Raw genomic sequence first — 19,769 nt, 5'->3', positions numbered from 1 at the left:
TCAGTGCCTCCCCAGTAACCTCCCTACGAGAGTCTGCATTTTAGCAAGCACATTAAGATGGAAGAAACATTGGTCCCCACCGTCACTCCACAGAGACGGAGTGAACCTTCTAGCACATCTACAATTTACCTCCTGTCCTTTAAGAGACCCGAAGACTAAACATAATCTTCACTACACCTGTTACTTTATCATATTAGGTTATGACAGGTGTCCTTTAAGAGACCCGAAGACTAAACATAATCCTCACTACACCTGTTACTTTATCATATTAGGTTATGACATTAAACTTTCTTCACCCCAAAATGTCACTTTGTTGATCTAATTCTTCAGTTTTCCTAGTCTATCCTTTCAAAATAAACTCTGCTCTTTGTCTCCAAGACTATAAACTGAATCTCTAGATTAAAAATAAATCTCCAATTGGCGAATTGATGTAGCCCAGCAGGGCAGGGAGCACTTGGGCTAAAGAGTCAAGTCTAACTGCACCTAGAAAATGAGTTGGTTCTTCCGTTCTCATCATCACAGCCTGCCCGCCCCACCCCTGCGTGTTCATGCCAGTGCATTGCACACCCGTTTCTTACACTCGTTTTTTAAACGAGTCAATAAACGTTTAGCAAGCAACGACTGGATTCCAGGCATGGTGCAAAGAGTAATAAATTAAAAGATGGGTCACACACGGATTCACAGGAACTTAGAGTTAATTAGGAAGAAAAGACACACACAAACATTGAGCGTTTAAGGTGGAATATGAAACTTCTTGCATAAAGCATCTTTTGATGGACTACACATTGATAATACAACCGCAAACCTTCAGTGGCCCCCAACAATTCCTGCGTGCAAAAGCCATTCATCGGTCAGCTGCATTTCTGCTCCATGCAGTTGGCATTCCTGGAATCAGGCAGAGGGACAGTCTCTTCTGGGACATGCTGACTCCGTGGCCACACCATGTGGAGTCCTTTAAAGCTTCTGCGCAGAAGTAGAAGTCACTCCCTCTCACGTTCCTTGGGCCTGACGAGGTGGACCATGTCCAATGCCCGTGGGACTCCAGGAAGGGGCCGCAGAGATGGGCACAGCTGTGAAGGCAGCAAATGTGTGGAAAAATATAACACTGATCTCTCACACGCGTCACGAGAGAGGAAGAGCTGAGGTGCTTTGGGAATCTGGACACCTGAAGAACACCTCTAACTGAGAGAAAGAAGGAAGACCTCCTGAAGAGGTGTTTTTGAAACATGTGCCATGGGAAGAAGGGTGGAGGGAGGAGGGGTGGCTTCCTGGAGCCATGGAAGCAAAGACTGGGGAGGCACTATGCAGAGGGAGCAGAGAATGGGATGGCAGGGGGCAGTGACGGCAATGAAACTGAGGAAAAATCACGGGAGGTCTTAAAATCCAGCGGAGGTGCTGAGACCTCACTGTGGAAGCTACGGCTGGGGAGTCAGGGCAGACAGTGGTGCGGGCAGGTGCCTCCAGCCATGCTGCAGGCAGATTAATCTAGTCTGAATGCAGTGCTTCTAGGACAGGTCATGGATTTCAGAGCCCTAGTCTTGTCCTCTCTCTCTCCCTCTTTCCTCCACCACCTCCTCTCTGTCTCTCTGTCTTTGTCTTTCTCATTCTGTGTGTGTGTGTGTATGTGTCTGCTTTCTCTCCTTTCTGTTTGCCTCTCTCTCATTCTCTCTCTCTTTCTCTGTCCCACTGTGTCTCTCTGTCTCTCCCTGTCTCCCTCCCTCTCTCTCAGCATCTCTCTCATTCTCCCTGTCTTTCTCTTTCTCACACTTGCCCACTTCCTAAGACCAGCGCATATATTCCCTCGTTTGTTCCTGACCCTCTCAAGAAAAATTAATTTTTTTATAACCACTGTCCTTTTACATTTACCTTTTATCCTTAATGTGTGTGTGTGTGTGTGTGTGTGTGTGTGTGTGTGTTTCCCTTACAAAAACATGAGTTCTCAAAGGGAGAAGTCTTGTTTTCTCCATTTTTTGTATCTTCAATTCCAGATCAGAGCTGCATATCTCTTGTCTGTGGAAAGGACAGGTTGGACGAGGAAAGATACAAAGGCTTAGTTTGATGAACATTGCAATAGGTTATTAGTCGGGTGAAAACTTGAATGGAAGGAGTCAAATGAAATATACGGGTCGGTGTTAATATGTTTGTGTATGTGCTCTTTACTTCCAGTACATTCGGAGGAAATTTATTTCTATTTTCATAAACTGCCTTTGTATTCCTGTTATGGAATACACTTGTAACCACATGCAAGTGAAGCCAGACCCTTAACAAGTCTGGACATATGTGCTTAATCCAAGACTAACTGAAAAGTCCTGTGGGAGCAAGATGTTCCAGGGAACAGAAACCCACTTCTCCTCTCCTGTCTTATGGGCAACCAGGATAGAAGGGGTCAAAGCGGAAGCTCAAATAGGGAAGTTCCAAATCCTAAAACCTGCTTTAATATCCACAAGGTCAATTAGCCATGAATATTTTCTTGCCTGAAATTCCCAATGGTCAGGGATTGTTCACTAATGGGTATTTCTCCAAGGCTTTCTGGATTTTGCATTTCTCTGCCTCATTAGGACTGGAAACCTATGTGATCTCAGAGAGAGCCTGGTGAGGTTCAATGGGAGAAAATAAGCCTGCACTCCTTGGAAAGGATGCTAGAGGTGACTTCATTTTTCAACAGCCTCTCTGAAGGAAATAACAGGAATGGTGCAGATTACAGAACCCCAACTTTCACCGTTAGGCCACAGTGACGGTTACTGGGGAATTGTGGTCAAACTGGTACAGTGCAGAGGACGGTTTACGTGATCATCGCCAAAGGTTTACGTGATCATCTCCAAACACCCACGACCTTTGCGTGAGCAGGTGTTTATTTCCTGGGGCTGCCGAAACAAATGGCCACAAACTAGATGGCTCCAAACAATAGAAGGACATCCTTGCTCAGTTCTGCAGACTAGAAGTCTGAGATTAAGAAGTCAGCAGGGCCATGGTCTCTCTGGGGACGCCAGGGGAGGATCCTTCCTTGCCTCTTCCGGTGGCTGCCTGCAGACCTTGGCGTTCATTCCTTGGCTTACAGCAGCCTAACTTCAATGTTCGCCTTTGGCCTCTGTCTCCAGCCTCACGTGTCCATCTTCCTTTCCCATCTGTGTTTCTGTTTTCTCTTCTTGCAAGGACAATAGTCATATGGGATTCAGCGCCCACCCGAATGCACAATAACTTCCTTTTAACTTGATCACATCTGCAAAGACCTGTTTCCAAATAAAGTCACATTCACAAGTTGTGGGTGGATGTGAATTTTGGGGTGATGCCATTCAACCCAATATAGTAAGTCTCTGCAGGAAGAAGTGAAGTACAGAGAGGGGACTGTCGCACACTTTGTTATCCAAGGAAACTGAAAGCCAGCCCCATGAAGGCTGGTGCACAAAGGGCTGGAGAGCTGAAGTCATGTGGCCATTTTGACGAGGCCAAGCTAAAGTAATAATAATTGAATGCACATTTTCAGATATTGTCCTAGAATTTATCCCTGAGCTCTTTATGTGTCCATGAGTCCTTGCCCTATTTTATGTAAAAAAAAATAAAATAAAATAAAATAAATTGAGATATTCAGTCATAGAGATTAGAAGAATTCCGTATTCCTCAAAGAATATTCTTTCTCAAGGAAACCAGCATTAACTGAGTAGATACTATGTGCCTGGCACAAATCTAAATGTCTTGCTCATGTTATCTCATTGAATTGTGGTATCAGTCCTGACAAGTATGGGTTATTTCCTGCATAATACAGGTGAAGAAACTGAACAGATGGTTTCCTTTTCCTAAGATTAGTCATGCAAGTATTTAATTACTTTTGGCACTCAAATGGAAGTAAATATAAAACCCTATTTAAAAATTCATTTACAACATTTTCTGTAAAATATTATCTAAAGTCACACTTGCTATGGTTGATGGATCCAGACATTCAAATTGTGTTTAGGTCATACATACTGTAGGGCAGAAATTCTCTTACTTTTCTGCGTTACCTCCATGATATCTCAGTACATGAAGAGTACACAGATGGCCTCTGATGGTAGAATTGTAAATTATTTTCATAAATCCTCAAATCAGAATTCACACTTTGATCCCCAATAAAGCAGAAAAGACCACTGAAAGTCATAAGATTCCAATTCTGCTCTGCAATCTGCCATATAATGATGACACCATTTGGGAAACTCAATTCTCTCTTTTTCAACTCTCTTGTTTGTAAAAACCACTGTCGTACTTCTCTATCAAGGACTCTTTCACCTTATTGCTTTATGATAGTAAGCACTTTCAAATCATAATATCTTTCTTAAGCTTCCATGAAAAATGCATGGAAACACATAGCATTTTAGATTCAAATTCTTATTTGACCACAGTCTGATTTCTTTCAGACCCATGCTAATTTGTGGGAATGTGTGGCACCGTATTGAGAATAGATGAGAATAGTTGTATCATCTCAATGTCATCTATCAATAACATACACTTTTACTCTTGACGCTCATTTTCTTTTGATTATTGTCTTCCCAGATATTTACAATTTTAAACCCATGTATATCTGAGGACAAGGGTATTTTTTTGCTCCTTGCGGGTAAAGTTATTCTCCTGCACTGCCCATAAGATCGCCTCCCTTTGTAGGAAAACGTTGGGTCCATGTGTTTGGCAGATGATGAAAGTGAGTCCTGTTTACAGGTTTTTCTCTTGACCCAGTAAAATCAGAAAAAGAGAAAGAACACATTAGTGACTTTCCTCTCTGCAGGGATTTTTCAACCTTAGGAACGTGGACATGATGTCTCCTGAAAATGAGTACTTTGGATTCATGTTGGCAAGCATGCCAATAAACAGAAGAACTGGGGAATAAGTCTTTAATAAGGTTATCTTTTATTTGCAGTCCTTGAATAGACCTGCTTTTTAGACATAGGATAAGATTTTTACAAGGGCTAAGGTTGCAAGGGGCGAGCTTTACCTAGAGAGGCTGAGAAGCCATTGTTCACTGATGGGCAGATGTGTGGATTCCCTTGTCTTGCCTTAAGACTGTCAGGTAGCATTTCAGAGCCTCTGTGTTCGCTTATTACCAACCTTGAGTCTGAGCCTTCAGCATCATTCGCTACCTGGAAATCCCAACAGACATTTTACCGTATTTACAATGCAATGCATGGATTTAAGTAATTCAAAACAGACTATCAGTTTTCTATCAGCAATTTTAAATGGATCCCATTAATTTTTATAAAGATATAAATTTTGACTATCTAATTATCTAATAATTATGTGTTAGCTTCATGTGCATGCCTTTGGGGAAGTGTATTGCCCGAACAATTAGTTCAAATATGGTTTTGGATTGAAAACCAAATATTTAAAAGGGAGAACCGGTCTTGTCTGTTTTGAAACAGGTTTCTCAGTGGTTAGGATGCGGTTGTGACAAAGAAAAAGTCCCATGATAAGCATTCAGACTGGAAGAGAATTTTTGGGCTCCATATCATGTACGGACACTTGTGTCTCATGAGCAGGGTCAGTTATAGAAATTGTTTCATCACTTAAGGACCCCAACATCTCTGGAGAAGCCATGAAAACAGCCATTAGGTATAGAAAATAACAGCAGGATTTAATGTGAAATCTGAAAGTTACATTAGTATACTAAATTCTACAGACAAATCATCTAAGAGTAAAGTAAATTTTACAACCAATGAAAATATGGAGGCCACACTCCCCCTATGGAAGCAAAGGATAAAGATGACAAACCATGGATCAGTTAGTCGGGAGAGTGGTCATTTGGGGAGTTGCTAGTTTGTAATAGGTAGCACTCCTAGACACCATCTGGACACCTGCTCAGCCGTATTCTGTATTCCGTGATTTGCCCGATCCATCCATAGCCCTGGAGAGAGCACTGGCTCCTACCAGCCTCTTTTGGCCATATGTCTTTATGGAGCTAGATTTACAACTTTTCCTTGAATTCCAAGAAAGGCCTTGATATCCTGCCAATAAAAGTATTTTTAAAATAGCTCACCAGAATCGGTTTCCAATACTTCCGATAAGAAGAAACTTGACAGGAAAGTTAACTACAAGCCTCCAACAACGGCAGGGATGGTTAAGTCTGCTGTGTTGTCAATCACGGGTCATGGGTGGGAACGTCCTTCTGCCACTTGTGACAGGCAGCTTACTCACCGTCCTGGCAACTTCACTTCCAGTAGGAGAAAGTCACTCCGGAAGGCTGAGTCCTCCCAGAGAGGATGCGTCAGTTGTGACACCTGTTACTTGGGAAAGAAAAGCTGTCTTCGAATCAACACAGTGAGAGTGAGGATACAAGTTACTCTTCCCTAAGCACGAGCACGGATTCCAAGTTAATGCCAGCAGACTCCAAAAGTCTTCTCCACTCAGGGTACTCCGTTCTCATTTTGGTAACCACATTATATGAATAATGGGCGGTTAAGATCAGTACCACTTGGAACTCATTTGGAATTTATGGCTTCCCCCAACTCCTGTTTTCTGGATTCAGACTCAATTTATGGCTTGGAACACAGTGTTTCCTACAGGAAAAACTTTGAAATGTGCAGAAGAAGAAAGGGCTCTTGGAGAATATTAAATATCTTACAAAACATCATGCTGATGAGTAAATAAGAGTGTAAATGAATCCAGATAAAAAGTATTGTGTTTCCATTGGAATACTCAGGGGCTTAAGAGTTAAGGGAACAAGTTTTGTGGGGAAATGTGTTTCAGGTTATGCCAAATGCAAAACGTGTGCAAAAGCGTTTGAGATGTTTTTCCTCGATTAAGATGCCGCCACATTTCTCCCTCCCGGTAATTAGTAAATTAGACAAGTAAAATTTATGTGTAAATACTCAATGCGATTCATGAGCATGAATAATGACCTCAAACTTACAAACTGAAATTAAACACGGAATATTTGCAGAGTTTCCCTGGAGTAAACTTCAGACTCTAAAGAAGTTGTGAATTAGGCCATGAAGAAACAGATGAAGGCATTGACTTGTGGATTGTGATTTTATTCTTAATGTGGCTTTTAAATTATTTTGAACTTAGCCATTTTAGGAACGCCAATGTGAGAATAAAACAGAATAAACTATTTTAAGGGGGAACACAGGTTAAATTCTCATTCTCTCTAGTCCCAGAAGGGGGCAAATGCAATTGGACTTTGGTCCAGCGCAAAACAGAATCGGATGGTGTTGAGTCACACGCACGGGCCCGCCTTCCACTCTGCTCCCTCTTCGACACTATGGAGTACAACGCGTTCTTTGGTGTCTCGTTCTCTTTTCTATGCCATTACACTGAGTACTTTTGCCCAGTGTGTCTAAGAAAGTAAACACCAGGGCAGTTATCGCTTTCTCTTCCACTGACATCCACTGCTCTGTAGCAAACACTGAAGATCTGCTTTGGAGATCCAGCGATGAGCAGTCATGGCTTCTTCTCCGGAAGATGATGATGTCAGAGAACAGAGAGGACGCCCAACAAACAAATCCAACCTAAAACAGTTCTGAGGGTATCGAAACAGAGGAATCAAGCAACACGAGGGGCTGGGAGAAGATATGAAAAAAAAATTATCTATTTTACTTTTTTGATGAACCTTCTTCAAGAACTTTAATCCACACTTCTCTGTGTCTCATTTTCTGAATCCCTCATTTCCTTGCCACTTAAATAATGTGTCAACCATTCATTGTCAGTCCCATGCAGAAGACTTTTGTCTTCTGCATCCAGAAGCTGTATGCATCCAGGTCCCAGTCAAAGCTTCTTGGCTGTGATGTGAATTTCAAGTCGTCTCCTTCTTTGAAACTCCGTCTATTGTTTGCACATCGTAATGTGTAATAATCGTTCGTTATTTTTTTAAGTAAAGCAAAGGGCTATTGTGAAACATATCCACTGAGGTTTATAAATTGTTTTATTAAGTTAAATGCATAGTCTACAATGTAATAAATTCACATTTCAAAAAGACTATTGGGTAGAATTCTCTCAAAGAAAGGTGGATTTTGCCCACGTGAGGTAAACTTAGTTCTGTGAGGATCGAAACAGAACTGTGCATGCTTTTATTTGGTTGGTAAAGATAATCCCAATTCGAATATTTGGCAAAGGAGAGGGATTCTCCTGGGAAGACAAACCTTAAATAAAAATCGTACCCCTCACATTTTCATTATGGCGAACACCAACTATGACCATAATTTACTTGCAGTGTTTCCAAGCAAACCACACTACAGAAGTGTGGAGGGATTTGCAATGTAGACAGGAGGATCCCGCTAAGGCTTCTGAGTAACACAGACTTCACAGTTGGACCACGTTGCTTCGAGTTCTTTTTTTTTTTTTTTTTTTAATTTTTTTTTCAACGTTTTATTTATTTTTGGGACAGAGACAGAGCATGAACGGGGGAGGGGCAGAGAGAGAGGGAGACACAGAATCGGAAACAGGCTCCAGGCTCTGAGCCATCAGCCCAGAGCCCGACGCGGGGCTCGAACTCACGGACCGCGAGATCGTGACCTGGCTGAAGTCGGACGCTTAACCGACTGCGCCACCCAGGCGCCCCTCGAGTTCTTATTCTAAACATAATCTAGTTATTTAGTCAGGGGGTGGGTAAAGTCAAAATGAGACCAATTTTAGTCTAATACCATCAGCAAGAAGAAAGAGGTACTGAGATCATGTGGGTGGGCTTCCAAATTGCCTTTTCAAATTGTTTCCCTGACAAATGGCTAGAGGCCAAGTGAATACACATGGAGGAGATATCAAAATAGCACTTCCCAAAAGCTCCCAAATGGGCCCTATTTATGGGGCATTCTGAAATGCTGTAGCTGACACCAATTACAAAGACACTGTGCCTCTGAGAATTGGCATGAAAATAGAAGATGAACCTTAATGCGAATTTTTCGGGGCCAGGAAAAGTGCAGTGAGGTAGAAGTTACTTCTCCCAAGGCAGAAGGTACTTTCTAACATGGCGCTGCCGGTAAGGTTATGAGCCATTGGAAAGGAATCCCTTTGGAGGGAAAAAAAACGTGGAGAGAGGCCATTTCTTTGAAATTGGGCAACTTTTTTGAGCTTTTATTTCAGTTTGAATTCACATGCTGGAGCAAGTTATATCTTTATTTTTCATGATCCCTTAGAGAATGATCACTACGTAGCACTTCGGCAGTGCGTCGTATCTTTCTTCTCGGAGCATCCCTTGTGTGCCAGACATTGTGCTAGACAGGGGGATTGCAAAGGTAATTAAGATTCAGTCCCTGATATCAAGGAGCTTACTGTCTAATGGAGTAAACAGATGTCCTCCAGATGATTATTCCAAACTATGAGTTCCGCTCAGCAGTGTTTCTCAACCTTGGCACTACTGATGGTCGGATTGGATATTTCTTTGTTATGAGGGACCACCCTGCATAGTGTGGAAGGTTCAGCAACATCCCTGACCTTCACTCAGCGGGTGCCAGGAGCGAACCTCCGGTGTGCCAACCCCAACTCTCTCCAGACATGGTCAGGTGGTCCTGGGAGGTGAAATCATGCCGGATGGGAACCACTACGTCAAAAGCACAAAGAATTGTGGAGGCACAGAGAATAGAGTCCATCTACCTTGGGAAGTCGGAGAAAGGATGTTGGAGTTGAGTTTTGGAATCTATCCCTGCAGCAAATATATTGCACACCTACTGCGTGCCAAGTGTTTGGTTGTGCATGAAGGTAAACAGGAGTTTCCCTAATGGTGGGAAGCAGCTGTACATGGAGCTACACCATGTCCACGTACATCCGGGGAACCGTAGGGCATTTATATTTGTGACCTGTGGCAATTGGGATGGGCAGCAGGGAAGTGAAGCCAGAGAGCTACAGATGACCAATTGCGAGAAACGCCTTGGGCCTCCTGCCAAGGGAATTAGGGGTTTGGAATTTACGCTGTGGGTGCTGTGAGGCTACGGAAAGGTTTTAAGCAAGAGATTCCTATGCTCGAATCACACAGAGCGTGTGTACCGTTGGCAAAAAACAGCCTATTGAAAAGTCAAACATCCTGTCAACTACTGTCTGCCCCACAACACATGACCATCGTGTCTGGGCCTCCTCACTGAATGAATCCCACAGATGATGGCTCAGCGCTGAGTTCCCCGACTTCACAGCTCCTGCAGGAAAATGCATCTCCGCCCCTTTCTCTGGACGGCTTGCCTTTACAAGAGCTGTGAGGTAAAAGATCATGGCTGTGTGTGCTAGAAGTTGGAAGAGAAGGAGACAGGTGGAAGTAAAACCCAAATGGAGAAAGCAGTTTGCAGAGCTCTGTTTTCCTGATGCCCTAATTTCTAACTTCCAGCTTATAAACGGTTCCTTTTGAAAAAGAAAGTCAGCCACTTGGATCTAGGTGGTTTGCGGCAACCTGCCAGGCTCCCAGATTAAGTGAAAGTCATTACAAAATGTTTTACACACATGGGAAGAACAGGGCTGGTTCAGTGTTGGTTTGGCCCTCCAACATTAATTCTCATTATCTCAAAATGCAAACATGCTCTAACCTCCAGCAGATGACATTACTTTCTCCTTGACATCAGACATAAAAGAAAGAAAAATAAACACGGGATAGTGACAGCGTTAAGCTGGTAGTCATTTTTCTTTAATATTTCAAATTCAATTCCAGACCAGATTCTCCGTTTTGTCCTAGAGATTAGGATAGGAAGATTGCCATTTTAGTCTGATGAAAGCCTTTCCTTTCCAGTTAGCTTAATTAAGGGGAAGAGGGAGGGAGCCAGGAGGAAACCAGTCTGGTTTAGATCAGGGTGAGAGTCATCATTTTTTATAAACACACCACAGATTTTTGTTGTTCTCAATGTTTTTCTGGTTCTTGGTAGAAACACCAGTTCCGTTTTCAAAACAAACTAACCCCATGGGTCCAGTGACTCGGCACTCTTGGTAAATGTTTGGTGTTTCTAATGACAGTAGACCAGAATCTGTAGACTCTAACCTGGTCTCATAAACCTGAGTGATGATGGACAATCAGTACGGCTCCCTTGTCCTCACCGTCTGTAAGTATTAATACCATTTATCCAAACACTCCTAACACCACTTTAAAAAATCACATACGGTGTAAATTCTACCTGCTGTGGAGACTATGCTATAGTAAGTTCATAACCCGGTCCTTAAACTCCCAACTTAATGCTGACTCTCATTACCTCTCATTGCTGAGTGATAAGCTGTTTAGTGTGTAGGATATAAAATGTGTTATGTATGTTCAGGTATGTATGTTATGTTTTTATATTTAGGGTGACTAGCTCATTCCGATTCATGTGGGGCTTTCCTGGTTTGCCTAAGACTTTTCTGATTTCAGCACTGAAAGCCCCTCATCCTGGGGAATCCCTCAGTCCCTTGTAAACCAGGATAGTCAGTTGCCCTATTACACATAACATTGCAAATCATAATTTGTAGGGAAGGGACGATGGTACACCAAGTGTACTAAATCTCCGTCTCCAGTGATTGAGCATGATTCTTCTTTGACCTTAGATATACAAGTTACTTTGTTTGTTTTTTTTTTAATTTTCCCCTATTTGCACACTTGGTGAAACTGACACCCTACGCAGTCAATGTCAGATCTGATGAAAGTTTCCATTCACTGTTGGTACTTACATGACAGGCAACAAACGAAGATCAAGGCAATCATACATATTTTAACCTCTGATGTTTTACCAATACAGTTGGAGGGTTCTTTTCTCATGAATAATTTTTAACCATTCCATGAGCACACACAGAGTACTACACTGCCAGAGCGTGCATTGCATCAGTGAAGTTGCCATTGAAAGGAGGAGAACCCCACTATGATGCAAAGATCGTACATTAGGAATCTATACTTTACAGAGTTGGTGTTTGAGAAGGGTCATTATTCACATCTGTCTGTTTCTAATTATGCATTTATTCAAATATTTATTGTCCTGGTCTGGGCAAGATGGGAAGAATCAGAGAAATTACTAGTTCCTTTCTTCCTCAGGGAGATCAGTGATACTGCCTAAATTCTTGACAGTGATGGTCAGAGGAATCAGGTGGGTTTTTTTTTTTCTTTTCCTTTGATTTTATATTTGTTTCTATAGTGAAATGAGTATTACCACAATAAGTCTAGTTAACATCTGTCACTATACACAGTTTTCTTGGGATTACAACTTTCAAATATGCAATGTGGTATTAATGATGATAGTTGAAGTCCTGCACATTATATCCCCATGACTTATTTCTCTTTTAACTGGAATTTTGTACCTTTTGACTCCCTTCACCCATTTCACCCACCCCCTACTTTCTGTCTCTGACAACCACCAATCTGTTCTCCACATCTATGGGCTTCGTTTTCCTCCCCCTTAGATTCTACGTATGAGTGAGATTATATGGTATTTATCTTTGATTTCTTTCACTCACCATAAAGCCCTCAAGGTCCATCCATGTTGTCACAAATGACAAGATTCCCTTTTCTATGGCTGAATAATATCCCATCGCACACATACAACACATTTTCTTTATCCGTTCATCTACCAGTGGACACTTAGATTGCTTCCATGTCTTGATAGAAATGATGTTACAATGAACATGGGAGTGCAGATATCATCAGGTGTTTTTTTTTTTCTTAATTTGAAGGAATATACCAGAGGAATTGAAAACTGAGTTCATACCTTCTAATTATCTAATGAAAAAGTATAAAAGAAAACAATAGGTAAAGGGGAGTGGGAGGTACAGGCTTCCAATTATGGAATGAGTTAAGTCACAGGTACGAAAGACACAGCATAGGGAATACAGTCAATGGTACTGTAACAGTGTTATAATGTGATGGACAGTAGCTACGCTTGTGAGCAAGCATCAGTAGACAGATGTTGAATCATTATGTTTTACCCCTGAAACTAATGTCACATTGTGTGTCAACTACACTTCAATAAAAAAAGAAAACAATGTATATAAGAGCTAGAACCAAAAAAAAGCAGCCCAGAAACCTTAAGGAAGGGAAAAAAAAATGAAAGAAAATGATAGTAGCATGGTCGCATTCTTACTGTGACCACAAATGAAGGCTGGAAAATACAACTGTGTTTCACATATGACTGACATTGAAAATAGTTAAATATAAAACAGGTTGTTTTTTTTTTTTTAAAGAAAGCAACTTTATTGATGTATAGTTTGTAGGCAGTAACATGCACTGATTTTAGGTGCAAATTTCAATGAGTTTTGACAGATTTAGACATCATACAAGCATTAATTACCACAAGCAACATATAGAACATTCCATGATCTCAGGAAATGTCTCTTCCCAGTAGATTCCCCCATTTGCCCACCCCTGACATACTCCTGCTGAATTTGAGGTTAATTATTTTGAAAATCTCAACTGGAGAAATAATTTTCTAAGACTATTATTACTAAAGTAATTGAGTCAGAAATAAGGAAGAAACCTAAATAAACCAAAAACTTTGGAATACATTTTAAAAGTTGGCAAACAATGTCAGATGATTTCAAGGAACCTATCATTTCCAGGCATTTTGAACGGTTATAACACATAGAAGAGGGTGAGAGTGTTCTCAATTCGATCGTAAAATCTGACAGTGATATAAAAAGGGGGAGACAGAGACTAAGACTAGACGCCCATCCCATTTGTCAATCACACGTAAAAATTCTAAATCGAATGGTATCCATTCAATTTGAACAGTATATCAAATGTGATCTACATTTACTGTAGATCATTTAATAAAATCAAATAAAATACATTTAAATAAAACACAAATGGAATATTTTTTCTTGGAATTTGAAAAATGAATTCTAAAACCAAAATGCAGGGGCGCCTGGGTGGCTCAGTCGGTTAAGCGGCCGACTTTGGCTCAGGTCATGATCTCACGGTCCGTGAGTTCGAGCCCCGCGTCGGGCTCCGTGCTGACAGCTCAGAGCCTGGAGCCTGCTTCAGATTCTGTGTCTCCCTCTCTCTCTGCCCCTCCCCCACTCACACTCTCTGTCTCTCAAAAATAAATAAACATAAATAAACTAAGTAAGCAATCTACTTCACTTTAGTGTAGCTTTTATATCAAAATTTGACAATGTAGAAGAGAGAAGGAAACATAAACTTTCCTTTGTAAACACAGACAATACATAATTGTCTTACATGATTTTCAACATTTTAATCAAAACCCAATTAATTAGAAAACAACCAACAAATAAGTGTGTGAACAAGTGGAATTCACTATAAAAATACAGGAATGATTTAGGGTTAGAAATTCCAAATTTTATCACAGTAGATGCAAGAAGAAAATTGTATTAGTATTGTAGCAGATTCTGAAAAAGCATTCTGTAACATTCAACACCCATTCAGTCTTAACTAGCAAAACCTAGGGAAGCCTGGGTGATTCAGTCAGTTGAGCATCCAACTCTTGATTTCGGCTAGGGTCATAGTCCCGGGGTCCTGGGATTGAGCCCCATGTCAGGATCCATGCTGAGTGTGGAGCCTGCTTGGGATTCTGTCTTGCTCTCCCTCGACCCTTCCCTGCTCATGTGCTCTCCCTCTCTCTCTCTAAAAGAAGGAGAAGGAGAAGAGAAAGCAAAACCTGTACTAAGTGGAGATTTCCATAACATAAGAAAGTGTGTGGATGCTAAACCAGCAGCCAATATCATATTCATGCTGAAACATGAGAATTCAGGAACAAGACAAGGAAGCCCATTCTTTCTTATTTTACTTAACGTTGCTCTGAAGTCCTGGCTATGCAAATGAACAAGAAATGAAAATTAACAGGTAACTCTTGGGAAAGAGGAAGGCAAAGATTCCTTGTACTTAAGTTTGTGCATCCAGGAAACACTAAGATTAATGGAAAATTTATTATGAAAAAATGTATAAGAAAAAAAAAAGTACAAATATCTGTTATATCTTCCCCAGTAACTTCCAGAACTAGATTGGAATTTGTGGACAGAGATACTTCTACACAGCTGCCGAAACTGCAGTTGGAGACCAGAATAATTTCATAAAGAGGTCCCTCGGCTGAATCTCATCTCTCTTTCCAGCCTGTGCATTCTATTCTATTCTATTCTCTCTCCTTCGTGCACATACACAGACTTGAACATCTGCTAGATAAAAGAATAAGTTTTCCTATATTTTTTTTTCCTTATGGAGAACAGTGAAGGTGGAAATACTGTAAAGGGGGGGGGGGTGGAAAGCTGAGTTTGAAGCTTCATTTGGTGGATTTCCCTGTTTTTAAGGATGGAGATCTTTTAAGTTTAGCAGCTCACTCTCCTGAGTGTGATACCAGGAGAAGATATGGTGACCTGTTGAGAAGAAGCTGTGCAAAGGAAAGCTCAGAGTCTGATTTGGCTGGAGAACAGAAGTCCTCAGCATGAAGAAAGCACAAAATTTTGTAGCAATTGACCAGAATCTGGCCAAGAGGAAAAGAGAGGGAGTGAATCTTACAACATGGCGGGAGATCAGGTCAAGGAAACAGGCTAAGCGTCTAACCCATTTCCCTTCTCTCTTCCACAGCTAAGTGGTCTTAGAGGTTGTCTCTGTCCTCACCTCCACATCCATCTTCAAAGAATTCCAATTTCACTTCCTACCCCAAATTCATCTCTGATCCTGCCTTTGTCCAGAGTAACTATGTCCATATCTCCAAACACAACAGTAATGTTTCTAATTATATCTGACCTCTCTGCAGCATACAGGACAGCATACAGGACAGTTGGCTACTCACACTTTCTTGCAAATCTTTCTTACTTGACTTCTCTGCTTTTCTCTCTGTTTCACTGTCTGCTCCCTCTTGGCCCAGTACACTGGGCATTGATAATCCCTGATGCACAAAGTGTGTGGAGTTACAGGTACAATGAAAGTTATAGAAAATAATAAACTTAAAAGGAGATGGCATCTTATGTAGACGCTGGGGCTCAGGGGGTGACCTAAAATGATCCTAGACTTCAGATCGGACAAACCTTATTTCACAAAAAAGTATACTTTAAGTAGGGGTTGATTGAAATGATGGTGATGCTAATGATATATCATCCCTCACTGGGGGGGCTTGTGCTTTTTTCTCCATGAGAGAGAGGGGGCAGGGGGGAATATGGTCTGACATCTACCACGTACCCTCATGTGGGTGAAATGTAGCAGGTGGTGTGGGGTGGGGGGGGAGTGCTCCCAGGAGGGAAGATGGCAATTCCAGACTGCCTCATGTTGCCTGATCAGATGCACCTAAAGCCAAAAGATCAGTTTACTTTTTCTCTGTCGCAGACTTGGAGTCCTTGTAATTCAGTGGACACATAGACAAGTGCCCTTCCCTATGCCCACTACCGCACAAAGCCACCCACGCCATGAAGGATGCCTCTCAAGTTCTCGTTTCTGCTATAAATCTGTCAACCCCTTTCTCCTCCTTCCTCCAGAGTCCAAGAGTCCTTGTTTTCTTATTCGGCTAGAACATTTACCCACATGGGGCCACTTTAGGCTTCAGGAGGCTCAAGAAGTCTCACAGCCTTCTGTGTGGTCAGTTGCTGACCACGCTAGGTGTTGTGAGGAAACCACAGTGGTACAGAGACGATCCTTGTCCTGGAGAATATAACCATGTTAAGTGGGGGAGACCAGACAAACACCTATGAAAAGGAGAATAACAGCGCAAGGAACCTTCAGCGAAACTTCATGGACCACGAATGTCCAGGGCAGAGGGATGAACGGGGGTGCCACATGGAGTGAGGGGACCAAGGGAAGCTTTACTGAAAGATGGGGCTTGAGCTGGACATGGAGGGGAGCATGGGGTTTACACATGTGGTGAGGAAGAGAAAGACGCAGGTGACAAGGACAGGGGCTGGGCTGACTGCTGCTTCCACATTCATCCAAACAGCTCCTCTCCTCGTTATATTGTCCCCACTCAGCTGCCTTCATCTTCATTTCCTGGAGGGAGGGCTCACGGTTAACCCACAGGAGATCCCAACATCAACACTGTGGAATCAGGGTGGGTATAAGTCCAAGAGTGGCCTGTAGCTGGTCTCCTAACGCTGATAAAACTGGATGTCTCTTCTCTAATTTGGTTTTCTTCTCTCATAACTTCTCGTGGTAGGACTCCCACCACGTCCCCTCTGTAACATTGTTCTGGTGGAAGACACATGTTTCGTGTTAGAACTAATCAGAAGAGCCCTCTGCCTGTCAGTGCTCCGGAACCCCAATTTGTTTTTTATAAGCTTGTATGTAAGATGGGATTACGAAATTTAAATCAAAAGAGAAAGTTAAAAAATAATTAACGGCTGACACGGCATGGGTAACCCCCGTTCAGAATGGACAGCTGGTATGGGTACATACTGGCTGCATATCAGACGGGTCGGGGCAGATGCAGGTAAGCCCCAGTTTCCACTCAGATCCTGCAAAGACACAGCATCAGGTGCTGGTTGTTTGGGACGCCATGGCTGAACACATCAGCCTGGGGAAGAACAAAATGCAGCCAAGTAAATTCGAAGATCTAATGGCTTTATTAAACGATTCATGAATCGGGCAGCACCCCATCGAGCAAATAGAAAGGAGCTCCAAGGAGCTTCACAAAATGACAGGTCTTTATAGGAAGAAGGGTGGGGCAAGAAGTATTAGAAAAAGAACAGATTGTTTCAGACAAGGTCACTTTCCCTTGGGGGTGGGGATGGGCAGGGGGGTCTCATTAGGTGAATTACCTCATCTTCCTTTGAGGGATAGAGAGGGCTCATGGGACAGATTACTTCACTGGTGCCGACCAGAAAATTCCTGACTGACTGGTTAAGACTACATTTTGTAGAGGCGAGTGTTGAAACTGCAATTAAGTTAGGTATTAAGTTTGGTGACATAGCCTAGCAGAAGTGACTCCATTTTGGGCCTGTGGTTTTCTTTTCGACAGCACCATTAGAAACAGGTTTCCCCGGAGCACTCAGAACATTTGCTACCCCAACCCTGGCTCCTGAACTTAATTGCTTGTCTGCACTTCTCCAGTTAGTCTAGACATCTCAACGCCCAGGTAACACTCCACCTCGTGTCCAGTTTCCCCTCTTGAGCAGAGTGAGAGCTGTTAAAACTATTCTCTTTCCTTCTCTTACGATAGCCTGGGATGGAAAATCCAGCCCCCATTTCAATTGTCTACACATCATTTCCACTCTATCCTCAGAGACCTCCCTCTCTACACATTCCTCACTTTTGCCACCATCCAATTCTGTTGGCTATTTCACTGATGTGTATGTGTGTTTAAAAACTTCCCTGAGATCAGCCTTCTTATCTGGAATCGAAATGATCAGATCTGGGATTCTTCACATTCATGTTAAGGTTAATAATGTCCAGGGGTTACCATAACGAGTTGAAACTCTAAGGCCACCTTCTCCAGGTTTCCCTCCCCACCCCATTTCACCCCATCCTACAGATGCACGCACCCTGGGAAACGTTGTTTTCCAGGTACACCCAGTCCTAATTAAATTTCTTCCCGGGGTTATGCAATAACCAAGTCCACTCTGAACGGTCGCTTCATGGCGGTGAAAAAAACACCTTTCATCTACTCCAGGCCTTGAACTGAAACCACACAACCTCATATTGAAGTTAGTTTATAGCTGGCCAAAGGCTACTTCCAGGTTTGAGGAAGAATGTTTTTAAAGCACCATGTAAAAGTTAATAAGACTTCTTGAACATCAAATAACTCTTACAACACAAGGTTCTGAGGAGTTACTGTAATTGCAAATGAACCAGAAACAGAGGAACTAAATCTCTTTTACGATACACAAGGGATTAAAAATTTAGAGAAAAAAGTGATTGGCCAAATGCAATTTGGGCCTTTGGCCAGCCATTTGGAAAAATCCTATGTCGTATGCGCCCCAACCAAATTGTAGCCGTATCAGCTGCGGCATGCTCTTTGGAAATACAGTGTTGAGTGGCAGATGCAGGTGGGGCCTGGACCTATAGTGGGGAAATTCTGGAACACAGCTGGAAGCCAAGAAGGGGACAGATAGAGAGGAAAGGGGTGGAGAGTGTGAGATAGAGCAGGGGATTGCTTTCGAAAAGGCCCCAGAGGAGAAAGTGGGACAGAGGCAGCTGACTTTGTAGAAGCGTTGGGAGAGTAGAAGCCCCACCTCCCCAGCCACAGTGCCCTTCACCCATCAGGTGCGAGGACAATCTTGTTCTTTGAAAGGGGCCCCCAGCTTAGAACCTAGAGGTGGGCTGGGCCTGCAGATGTGTGTGCAAATGCAGTGAGTGATTATAAGATGTATGGTTGGAGAGGGGCACGTGCTTGGCTCAGTCGGTTGAGCATCCAACTCTTGATTTCAGCTCAGGTCATGATCAAGCCCCGGGTACGGCTCTGTGCTAACAGCGTGGAGCATGCTTAGGATTCTCTCTTTCCCTTTCTCTCTGCTGCTCCCCTGCTCACATTCTGTCTCTCTCTCCCGAAAGTAAATAAACATTAAAAAATTTAAAAAGATGGATGGTTAGAGAGACTTGTCTTGAAAAGTGGACAGAATAATTTTTATTTTTATTTATTTTATTCGTTTTTGAACAGAGATGAATTCAGATAAAATAAGTGTCAGGGGTAAAATACGAACAAATGTTTTATCTTGTTTCAAGCTTCTCTCCAAGTTAAAATACACACGCACACACATGCATGTTTTGGAAGCAAGATTTACAGGAAGAAAAAAATCACTGAATTTTATTGAAGACATTAGCACCAAGGGGGGTAGCCCAAGAGAAAGGGAGAAAGAGGAGGCTGTTCCACCTCTAGGAGGAAGTGGCTTAAAGTGCAAATCGGGTTACCGCAGAATTTGGAAGTCGGAAGAACAGTCCTTTGCCTTTGTTCAGGCCTTCCTTCCCCTCACAGGTGCAACAGCAAGAAATTCTCAGGTCAAGGCCA

General features: G+C 42.4%; 1 long non-coding RNA gene across 1 annotated transcript; it reads right to left on the bottom strand.

Annotated features, from left to right (window-relative positions):
* Positions 1–601: 601 nt before the first annotated feature.
* Positions 602–6,071, bottom strand: LOC115500277. The gene is made up of 3 exons (XR_003964498.1): positions 5,999–6,071; positions 4,961–5,105; positions 602–1,070 (listed from the first exon to the last, which is right to left on the bottom strand). It is a non-coding gene; the product is annotated as an uncharacterized LOC115500277 (long non-coding RNA).
* Positions 6,072–19,769: the final 13,698 nt, after the last annotated feature.

This window comes from Lynx canadensis, chromosome A2 (genome assembly GCF_007474595.2).
Source record: "Lynx canadensis isolate LIC74 chromosome A2, mLynCan4.pri.v2, whole genome shotgun sequence".
Classification (NCBI taxonomy): Eukaryota; Metazoa; Chordata; class Mammalia; order Carnivora; family Felidae; genus Lynx; species Lynx canadensis.
Note: the sequence above shows the minus strand (reverse complement) of the source record. Positions and strands in the feature narration are given on the sequence as shown.